Source organism: Xenopus tropicalis, chromosome 2 (assembly GCF_000004195.4).
Source record: "Xenopus tropicalis strain Nigerian chromosome 2, UCB_Xtro_10.0, whole genome shotgun sequence".
In the NCBI taxonomy this organism is placed as follows: domain Eukaryota; kingdom Metazoa; phylum Chordata; class Amphibia; order Anura; family Pipidae; genus Xenopus; species Xenopus tropicalis.
Window position 1 is genome coordinate 168,520,211 of NC_030678.2, and position 10,366 is coordinate 168,530,576.

Here is a 10,366-nt window from a genome sequence, read left to right on the forward strand (position 1 = left end):
GATCAGTGTCAGTGTTGCAATGGGGAGAGAAGAGTCCATCAGCAAAGCTCATACACAGCTTCACTCATCATTCTTCTCCTCTACATTTGTCTTCTCTGTACAGGTATTGGACCCCTTATCCGGAAACCCATTATCCAGAAGGTTCAGAATTACGGAAAGGCCATCTCCCATAGACTCCATTGTAATCAAATAATTCACATTTTTAAAAATGATTCCCTTTTTCTCTGTAATAATAAAACAGTACCTGTACTTGATCCCAACTAAGATATAATTACCCCTTATTGGGGGCAGAACAGCCCTATTGGGTTTATTTAATGGTTAAATGATTCCCTTTTCTCTGTAATAATAAAACAGTACCTGTACTTGATCCCAACTAAGATATAATTACCCCTTATTGGGGGCAGAACAGCCCTATTGGGTTTATTTAATGGTTAAATGATTCCCTTTTCTCTGTAATAATAAAACAGTACCTGTACTTGATCCCAACTAAGATATAATTACCCCTTATTGGGGGCAGAACAGCCCTATTGGGTTTATTTAATGGTTAAATGATTCCCTTTTCTCTGTAATAATAAAACAGTACCTGTACTTGATCCCAACTAAGATATAATTACCCCTTATTGGGGGCAGAACAGCCCTATTGGGTTTATTTAATGGTTAAATGATTCCCTTTTCTCTGTAATAATAAAACAGTACCTGTACTTGATCCCAACTAAGATATAATTACCCCTTATTGGGGGCAGAACAGCCCTATTGGGTTTATTAATGGTTAAATGATTCCCTTTTCTCTGTAATAATAAAACAATACCTGTACTTGATCCCAACTAAGATATAATTACCCCTTATTGGGGGCAGAACAGCCCTATTGGGTTTATTTAATGGTTAAATGATTCCCTTTTCTCTGTAATAATAAAACAGTACCTGTACTTGATACCAACTAAGATATAATTACCCCTTATTGGGGCAGAACAGCCCTATTGGGTTTATTTCATGGTTAAATGATTCCCTTTTCTCTGTAATAATAAAACAGTACCTGTACTTGATCCCAACTAAGATATAATTACCCCTTATTGGGGCAGAACAATCCTATTGGGTTTAATTACTGTTTAAATATTTTTTTCCGTAGACTTAAGGTAGGAGATCTGAATTACGGAAAGACCCCTTATCTGGAAAACCCCAGGCCTCGCGCATTCTGGATAACGGGTCCCATACCTGTACCTTTTTCTTTTGTCTCTTTATTGGCTCCTTCCCAATTTCTATGTGTTTTTATTTCTCTTCTAACCAAATGTTGGTGTAAAGGTGGCCATACACAACCACCAGACTCTGTTAATGCCTTTAAGAGGGGCCTGGATGAGTTCTTGAACAATCAGAATATCCAAGGCTATTGTGATACTAATACCTACAGTTAGTATTAGTGGTTGTATATATAGTTTATGTATGTGAGTGTATAGATTGGTAGGTGTGGGTTGTGTATGCTGGGTTTACTTGGATGGGTTGAACTTGATGGACTCTGGTCTTTTTTCAACCCTATGTAACTATGTAACCAACATTGGCCAGATCTCAATCTGGCAGGTTTGATTTTCCCAACGGATCGGGAACCGCATTGGCTCATTGATGTGGTCCTCGGTCTGATGCCCATATACCCACTTCTCCAATATGATCATTTGGCCCTAGGGCCTGCCATAGGTGGGCATATCAGAAGATAATCCACTGGTTTGGTGACTTCGCCAAACGATCGGATCACACGGTGTATGGCCACCTTTACTTTATATCTTCTATCCCTTTCTATCCTTCTCATACTGTCCAGCTGTCTCTCTGCATCCAGACCCACTATTCCTCCTCCCATATTCTCAGAAAAGTCTACAGTGATTTCTCTGAAACCTTCCTGAAATCAATCTCTTTTCTCTCCTGACAGAACGTAAGCAGTTTTTTCATTGTTGAATAACAATTCAATTTGGCCCCTAGGGCTAAATGATCGTATTAGAAAAGTGGGTATATGGGTGTCAGACCGAGAACCACATCAATGAGCCAATGCGGTCCCCGATCCAATGGGAAAATCAAACCAGCCAGATTGAGATCTGCCCAATGTTGGTGGTCGTGTATTTCCACCTTTACACCAACATGTGGTCCCCGATCCAATGGGAAAATCAAACCAGCCAGATTGAGATCTGCCCAATGTAGGTAGTTGAGTATGGCCACCTTTACACCAACATCTGGTTAGAATAGAAATAAAAACACATAGAAATTGGGATATATCCCCAGTGATACAACCTTGGATACAAATCCCACAATTTAAAGTCCCCTTCACTCACCTACTGGGCTACTAATCTTTCCTCTTAAAGACATAGCTTCAGGGGGTTGCAATTGATGCCTAGGCCTTGGGTTTTATTGATGCCTCATAGGGCCCAAATAATCTGATTGATCAGCACAGAAACTAAAATGTGAAGTACCCAGTTTACTGTGATACTTTCAAGCAATGGGGTAGAAACGTGGGTCATAGGGGTTGAAATCAGAAACTGGGACAAATGGGAATCTTTTTGGATGACTGGGTCGTTACATCAAGACCGTTACTAGGCTGCCAATAGGCCTTACCTGCTAAAAATGAGGAATTTGCTGTCTCCATAGTTATTCCCCTGCCATATCCCCAATGATACAAATTCCATCATTTACAGTCTTTCACTTCCTTTCAATCTCTATGAAACAGGACTACTTACCTTTCCTTTCAAAGACATAGCTTCAGGGGGTTGTAGTGCTGCCTAGGTCTTGGGTTTTAATGAGGCCCAATGGGACATCAATAAATTGATCACCACCGAAACTTAAATGTGAAGTACCCAATTTACAACTTTACTTACATGCACCGGCATAGATAAGTGGACCATTGGGGTTGAATTTAGAAACTGGTGGCCACTGGGAATGTACAATTTTGGAGCACAAAGATGGAGACCATTTGTCATTTTTCTCTAGCATTCACATCCTTACTCACAGTGAATTTAGAGATACAAAGGGGCATTTTTATTATAGCGTCTAAGCCAACACCCCCAGTAAGAGTCTCTCCAACAAAATGACTGCCTCCCTGCTTTTTATTAGACTACGCACATCAGCAGTTTTCTGTTTGGCAGAGCCAAAGGTAATACTTGAAAACAAATCATGGGAACATTCCACAGCAGCCAACGTGCCAACTGAGCCAGCTGCCCTGCTGCAACCCCGTGGCTTCCTTCCCTGGAAAGGTGGAGAATCTCTTTGCACCCTCAGCTGCTCCAGTGCCGGCAAAATGGACAGAAACGTTTGTTAAATTGCTCGGAAGAAAATGGCAAACTTTCTGCAAGTTCGTCAGACAGAAGCTCCCGCTTAGTTCCTCTAATATATTACACACGGCTCATCTTGATGTTGTTCCAGCTTTGACTTTGTTGTCATAATAAACTGTATATGTGGCTGGGAACGTCTAGTTAGTCATGCTGCACTGTATAATGGTACTGAGAGAGTAGCAAAGCTTAACCTTCTAGAGAAGTATCTGCAGGTTGGTAATGTGGTTTGGAACAGTTCCCTAAGCCCCGCCCCCTGTTCCCCTGCTGATCTGGCTGACTACTTTGTGACTCAAATAAAATGTAACAGTAGTCGCCTGTCCCTCAGCCTGCCTCCTCCCAATCCCACAATCCCCTGCTGCACACGTGATGTCAATAAGGAAAGGAACATCCCAGTGCAATGCATTGTGGGTTATGTAGTTCCTGCATGCTGCCTGTAAGCTGTGGAGAAGTTGTTACAATTTGTAACATCAGTGTTTTAGTCCCTCCTCCCCTGCCAGGATTTCAAATGATGCAGAAAGAGTAGAACTGTTTTGTAGCTGGATTTCAGCATATAAAAATGGTATTTATTCCTACTTTTTGAAGGAACAGATTACAGGTATAGGGATATTAGGGGTTTCTGTGTTGTGTGGGGCTCTTTAATAAATTTCAGTTCAGAAGCCGGAGTTCCCCTTTAAAGTCTGAGATGCTCCTTGTTTTGACAAAAGACAAGAACTATACCGCCTTACACAAATGGTTTTGATATCAGATTTTATGCTTTTTATTCCATGCGATTCTCAGCATTTTTCCCGTAAATCACTGGGATAAAGTGGCATCATCCCGTCTAATAAAGGGAGCAATTCTCGAATGATAGTTTCCCAGACATTGTTACCATCCGATTGGAATGTCACCAGCGAGTACAAGAAAAGGCAGATTAGTCAGAAAATGGCTAAAGAATCTCAGGCATTTCAGCAATTTGGTGGGTTGATAGCGAAAGAACAAGCTCGGGGCCTTCTCAGTGCCACTTGTTGACGAGACCAATTTGCCCGGCGCTGGGAATACCGACCCCTGGCCCTTTGTCTATAGAATCTGCCTCTTGTAGCAATGAAAACAAGGGTAATTAGGGTGATAACGCAGAGCTGTGCTACGGATTAGTGCTAGTAAATATTACAGTTACTATTACTAGCACAGTGGGGGGATTCCATTGGGATTAAGTCCCATTGCCAGCAGTGTAGGCAGTTCTGGGTTTCCCAATTTTTGAGAAAAAAACATTAGAGGCAAAACTCCCTATATTGCTTTGCATGCCATAGGATTAAAAGTGCCCCGCTAAGGGGCAAATGGCACCAGGGGCCCTCACCATTGCTCTGTAGCAGGGATCCCCAAACCTTTCTTACTCAAGAGCCACAGTCAAATGTAAAAAGACTTGGGGAGCAACACAAGCACCATAAAAGTTCATGGAGGAGCCAAATAAGGGCTGTGATTGGCTATTAGGGGCCTCTATGCACCCTATCAGCTTACAGGGGCTTTATTTGGTAGGAAATCTTGTTTTTATTCAACCAAAACTTGCCCCCAAGTCAGGAATTCAAAAATAACTACCTGGTTTGGGGGCACTGAGAGCAACATCCAAGGGGTTGGTGAGCAACATGTTGCCCTCGAGCCGCTGGTTGGGGATCACTGGTGTATATGATACAGATGAGCACTGGAAGAGCCCCAGGAGTTCACTATGGGGCTGATCACTCTGGGACTCCCACTGAAATCACAAGTGATATCCAGATTGTTCCCCTTCCTTGTTAAGGTCCCCATACACCTTAAGATCTGCTCGCTTGGCCAAGCGAGCGGATCTTCTCCCAATATCCCCACCTACGGGTGGGTGATATCGGGAGAATCAAGGCTAATTCAATCGTTGAATTATAAAGACGGGTATAGGAAAAGTCGGTCCGGGAACCGCATCAACGTGCCGATGCGGCCCCCGATCCAAGTAGATTTTTTAACTTGCCCGATCGAGATCTGCCCGATTTCAGGCCAGATGTCGGTCGGGCAGGCCCGTCGGTAGTGCCCATACACTTATACATAAGCTGCCGAATCGGTCTAAGGGACAGATATCCGCAGCTAGAATCGGCCCGTGTATGGGGACCTTAAAATACCCTGGAGATAATGTAAAAAACGGTGCAAAGTTGGTTACAGATCTAACCCAAAGCAACCAATAAGCAGGTAGCGGTTAGTATGTTATAGAATGTCCTATTCCTACCTACTTTTCAATTGGTCTTCGTTGTTTATTGTTGTCCTGTTTGGGTAAATGCTGCTGTGATAGCAGAAAAAAACACAACAAGACCATTTTCTTTGTTTCATTTATTTTTTTTTTTGCCATTTTTTTTTGGTTGCGTACATTCAAAAGGAGTGCGGTGGCAAAACAAACAATACCGGAGACATTACAGTTGGCGATCTGCAATTTATCATTAGAACTATGTACAAACAACACTTTAGAAAATTGCACAGCTTGAGAGAGGGGACTTATATCTGGAAAATAAAGCTACACCAAGCTCAGCATAGCAACCACAGGGCAGGCTACCCCTATGCAACACTGATAAAAGCACCATTAGGTTTAGGGGACGTGTGTCATCTACAGAGCGGAAATACCCTGCACAGTGACATATTAAATAGAAGCTAAAGAGCCTTAGTGCATTCTACTTGAAATTAATATGGACTACATTAAGTGCTGTGTAAGACTTCAGCCTCAGGACAGGACCACAATTGCGGGTCTTTGGAGAGAATTGCAAATAAAAGTAATAGTGAGTTGTAATAGTAGGTTCACCAATGAACCAATTGGAATTTACCAAATTATCCCCAACTTATAGTTTCTAGGTTTATGTAGAAGAAACAACGCTCCAAGTCATTGGGCTGATCTATGGAAACATAGTAACATATCCATCACGTTCAACCATAATGCCTATATATAACCTGCCTAACTGCTAGTTGATCCAGAGGAAGGCAAAACCCCCCATCTACAAGCATTTTCACTCCCTCATACTACAGGTATAGGACCTGATATCCAGAATGCTCGGGACCAAGGGTATTCCGGATAAGGGTTTTTCCCCTTATTATTACAGAGAAAAGGGAATCATTTAACCATTAAATAAACCCAATAGGGCTGTTCTTCCCCCCAATAAGGGGTAATTATATCTTAGTTGGGATCAAGTACAGGTACTGTTTTATTATTACAGAGAAAAGGGAATCATTTAACCATTAAATAAACCCAATAGGGCTGTTCTGCCCCAATAAGGGGTAATTATATCTTAGTTGGGATCAAGTACAGGTACTGTTTTATTATTACAGAGAAAAGGGAATCATTTAACCATTAAATAAACCCAATAGGGCTGTTCTGCCCCCAATAAGGGGTAATTATATCTTAGTTGGGATCAAGTACAGGTACTGTTTTATTATTACAGAGAAAAGGGAATCATTTAACCATTAAATAAACCCAATAGGGCTGTTCTGCCCCAATAAGGGGTAATTATATCTTAGTTGGGATCAAGTACAGGTACTGTTTTATTATTACAGAGAAAAGGGAATCATTTAACCATTAAATAAACCCAATAGGGCTGTTCTGCCCCAATAAGGGGTAATTATATCTTAGTTGGGATCAAGTACAGGTACTGTTTTATTATTACAGAGAAAAGGGAATCATTTAACCATTAAATAAACCCAATAGGGCTGTTCTGCTCCAATAAGGGGTAATTATATCTTAGTTGGGATCAAGTACAAGGTTCTGTTTTATTACTATAGAGAAAAAGGAAATCAGTTTTAAAATTCTGAATTATTTGATTAAAATGGAGTCTATGGTAGACAGGCTTTCGGTAATTCGGAGATTTCTGGATAACGGGTTTCCGGATAAGGGATCCCATACCTGTACTTTGAGGCCTTCAAGAGGTTGTGTAGTTTCATTCCACCCCACTGCCTTTGGGGAAGGAAAGTCTAACTGGCATTGAGACTGAAGGTCCATTTCACAATAAGGATCATGTGGAAAACAAAGAGATACTTCTTATAAGGACAGACATAGGCAAAGTGAGGCACAACGGTAGGGATTGGTTCCAAGTCACAACACAGAAGTCACATGAAAACTATCATCTTCTTGCTCCAACTGCAAGATGTGCCTCGTGCAATGGGAAGACAATGAGTATTCTAGTGTTTCAGGCTACTTCCTAATGGAAACTATTTCAGCTGATAGCTGGGTAATTTCATGGAAGGCTAGCGATCCAAGAGTGAGACATCATTTCCATCCCTGACCTCATTCCTCGTTAGTGACTATGTTACGATGTGGGCCGAGGCAATTACATCCCCAAGGGCTTATGGGCAGGAGTTAAGGAGTTTCCCTACTGAGAAATGCAGTTAATCGCCAAGATTTATTAGTTCACCTTTGCTAAGGGATATCCTAAAATCCCGTGTTCTTGGCCCTTAATTACAAGTGTTTCCTTTCCCCACTGATGTAATGTCAGATCTCTTAAATCATACAGAACATGTCATCTAAGCTCAAATATCCTACGTTTATTCTATATTTATTGGCCCACACAGACAGAAATGGAAGGAGAAAATCCCTGTATATGTTATCATCACGACCTATAGTGCACCCCTAAACATCTGGTTTTATTCTACAGATAACGCATTTATGTCACTATTTTCCAGCAACCAACCTGACAAAATATGTAACCATCAATTCTCACCTATAATTGCCTTGACAACCATCAACCCCTGCCCCAGTGAGCTTACAATCTAAGGTCACTATCCCATTCCCATCAGTCCCTGCCCCAGTGAGCTTACAATCTAAGGTCCCTATCCCATTCCCATCAGTCCCTGCCCCAGTAAGCTTACAATCTAAGGTCCCTATCCCATTCCCATCAGTCCCTGCCCCAGTGAGCTTACAATCTAAGGTCCCTATCACATTCCCATCAGTCCCTGCCCCAGTGAGCTTACAATCTAAGGTCCCTATCCCATTCCCATCAGTCCCTGCCCCAGTGATCTTACAATCTAAGGTCCCTATCACATTCCCATCAGTCCCTGCCCCAGTGAGCTTACAATCTAAGGTCCCTATCAAATTCCCATCAGTCCCTGCCCCGGTGGAGCTTACAATCTAAGGTCCCTATCCCATTCCCATCAGTCCCTGCCCCAGTGAGCTTACAATCTAAGGTCCCTATCACATTCCCATCAGTCACTGCCCCAATGAGCTTACAATCTAAGGTCCCTATCACATTCCCATCAGTCCTTTCCCCAGTGGAGCTTACAATCTAAGGTCCCTATCACATTCCCATCAGTCCCTGCCCCAGTGAGCTAAAATCTAAGGTCCCTATCACATTTACACACACTGTCAACTTCTCATTAGACAATAACCTTGCAAGTTTTTGGATATTTCCCTTTCAATAAAAAAAATAGCTTGGGAATTGATTGTTGTAAACACAGTAGAACTGTATACAGTTAAGTCAGAGTTTCCATGGACTGAAGGGGCTTGGGCAATGTTTTGATTAGGGGTGCCTTAAATCGAGAATGTTTAATAGAATGGACCCCCATAGGTGATTTGGCCAAATCAAGAACAAGAATCCTGGATTTGGTGCTTCCCGAGTGTTGATGTTACCAAATGTCACTATTTAGTGCAGAGGTTCCAAAATGGAAGAATAGTTTTCCATGGGCGTAGGAGCAGGGCAGTGGGTAATATGGATCCCAGTGTTATATACCTTTCTAACCTTACAATCTGTGAGGGGCCCCAACAAATATTGGACAGCAAATCAAGTTTGAATTCATAAGTCAGCAAATATCTGATATATGGTTATGGTCAAGCAAAAGTTTGATGCATTACAATAGCCCACCATGTAGAACAGAATAGGTAGTGTGAAATGTTTGACTAGAGAATGATCCGTTCAGGCTCTCACATTGCTTGAAAGCAGAAAAAAGTCTAGCTGTTTCCCGAGGGAGTATTTCCTGGTACTTACTACTAACCATGGGATTCGACCTGTCTTTGATCGACAGGCTCCTACTGATACACAGTTGGGGATCTTCTTACACAAAAAGAGTGGAGAAGCATTGGCTTAAGATGATAGACACAGCTCAGCTAGTTTGGCCATTTTTGACTAAATTACCATTTTTTTTAAGACTCAGATTCCAATAACACCTGAAAAATCAGTTGATGGTTGCATACATGGGGTATGCTCATCGGCTCAAACAAAGACTAGTTTTCCAGTCTGCCCCGTTAGTTGGACAAGTAATTAAGGAGCAGATCTAGGCCTAAATTGGCTATTATAGCTGATCTGCCCATCTATACCCAACCCCTTAGTTGCCATGGCGGATGGGAATTTAAACACTCCCCCAATCTTAAGCCATTCCATGCTAATCCATACTAACTAACATCATGTTTACTTCCAAATCGATGACCAAAAGTCCCCTGTCTGGGCCAACAAAAGTAACAAAGGGTTTTGAGCAGTGGTTTCCAAACTGTGGGGCTGGACATCCATGGTGGGCTTAAAGCAATGGTAGGAGCGAGTCCATTTCGGGTAAGATTTGAGCAGAAAGTCTATTTGCTTTTATAGATCCATGTAAAGCTTGATTTAGGGTAATAAATGAATTTGCTGTCTTTTATATTCCTGGAACTATGGCTAAACAACTGATATTTTCCTAAACTGGAAACTGAGTTAAGGATAGGTTCTGAACAAAGGTTTGGACCTCTAAAGAATGGGGGACGGGGCTTGAACTAAAAAAAGTCCAACAAACACTAGTGTAAAGGAACCAACCTCATTAATGTAAGCAGATAAAACTGCTATATGGTAAAGAATGGAAACAATCTTCGTTTATTAGACTAAACCCACTATCCACCAAGCTAGGAGGTACAACTAATAACATCTCCCGTGATATATTCCCTATGAAATGCAACATATATAGCTAACTCTAATAGACTCTCTCATTAAATGCAGAATATATAAGGCAATGAGTGGTTCTGTTACTTCCTGAGACAAAGCGATACGGGCGAATGGAGATGGTCTGCTGAAGGATCCTTAACGCTTCAGTGCTAATCTGAACTCAGCAGGAAAATGGGAAAAAAGATG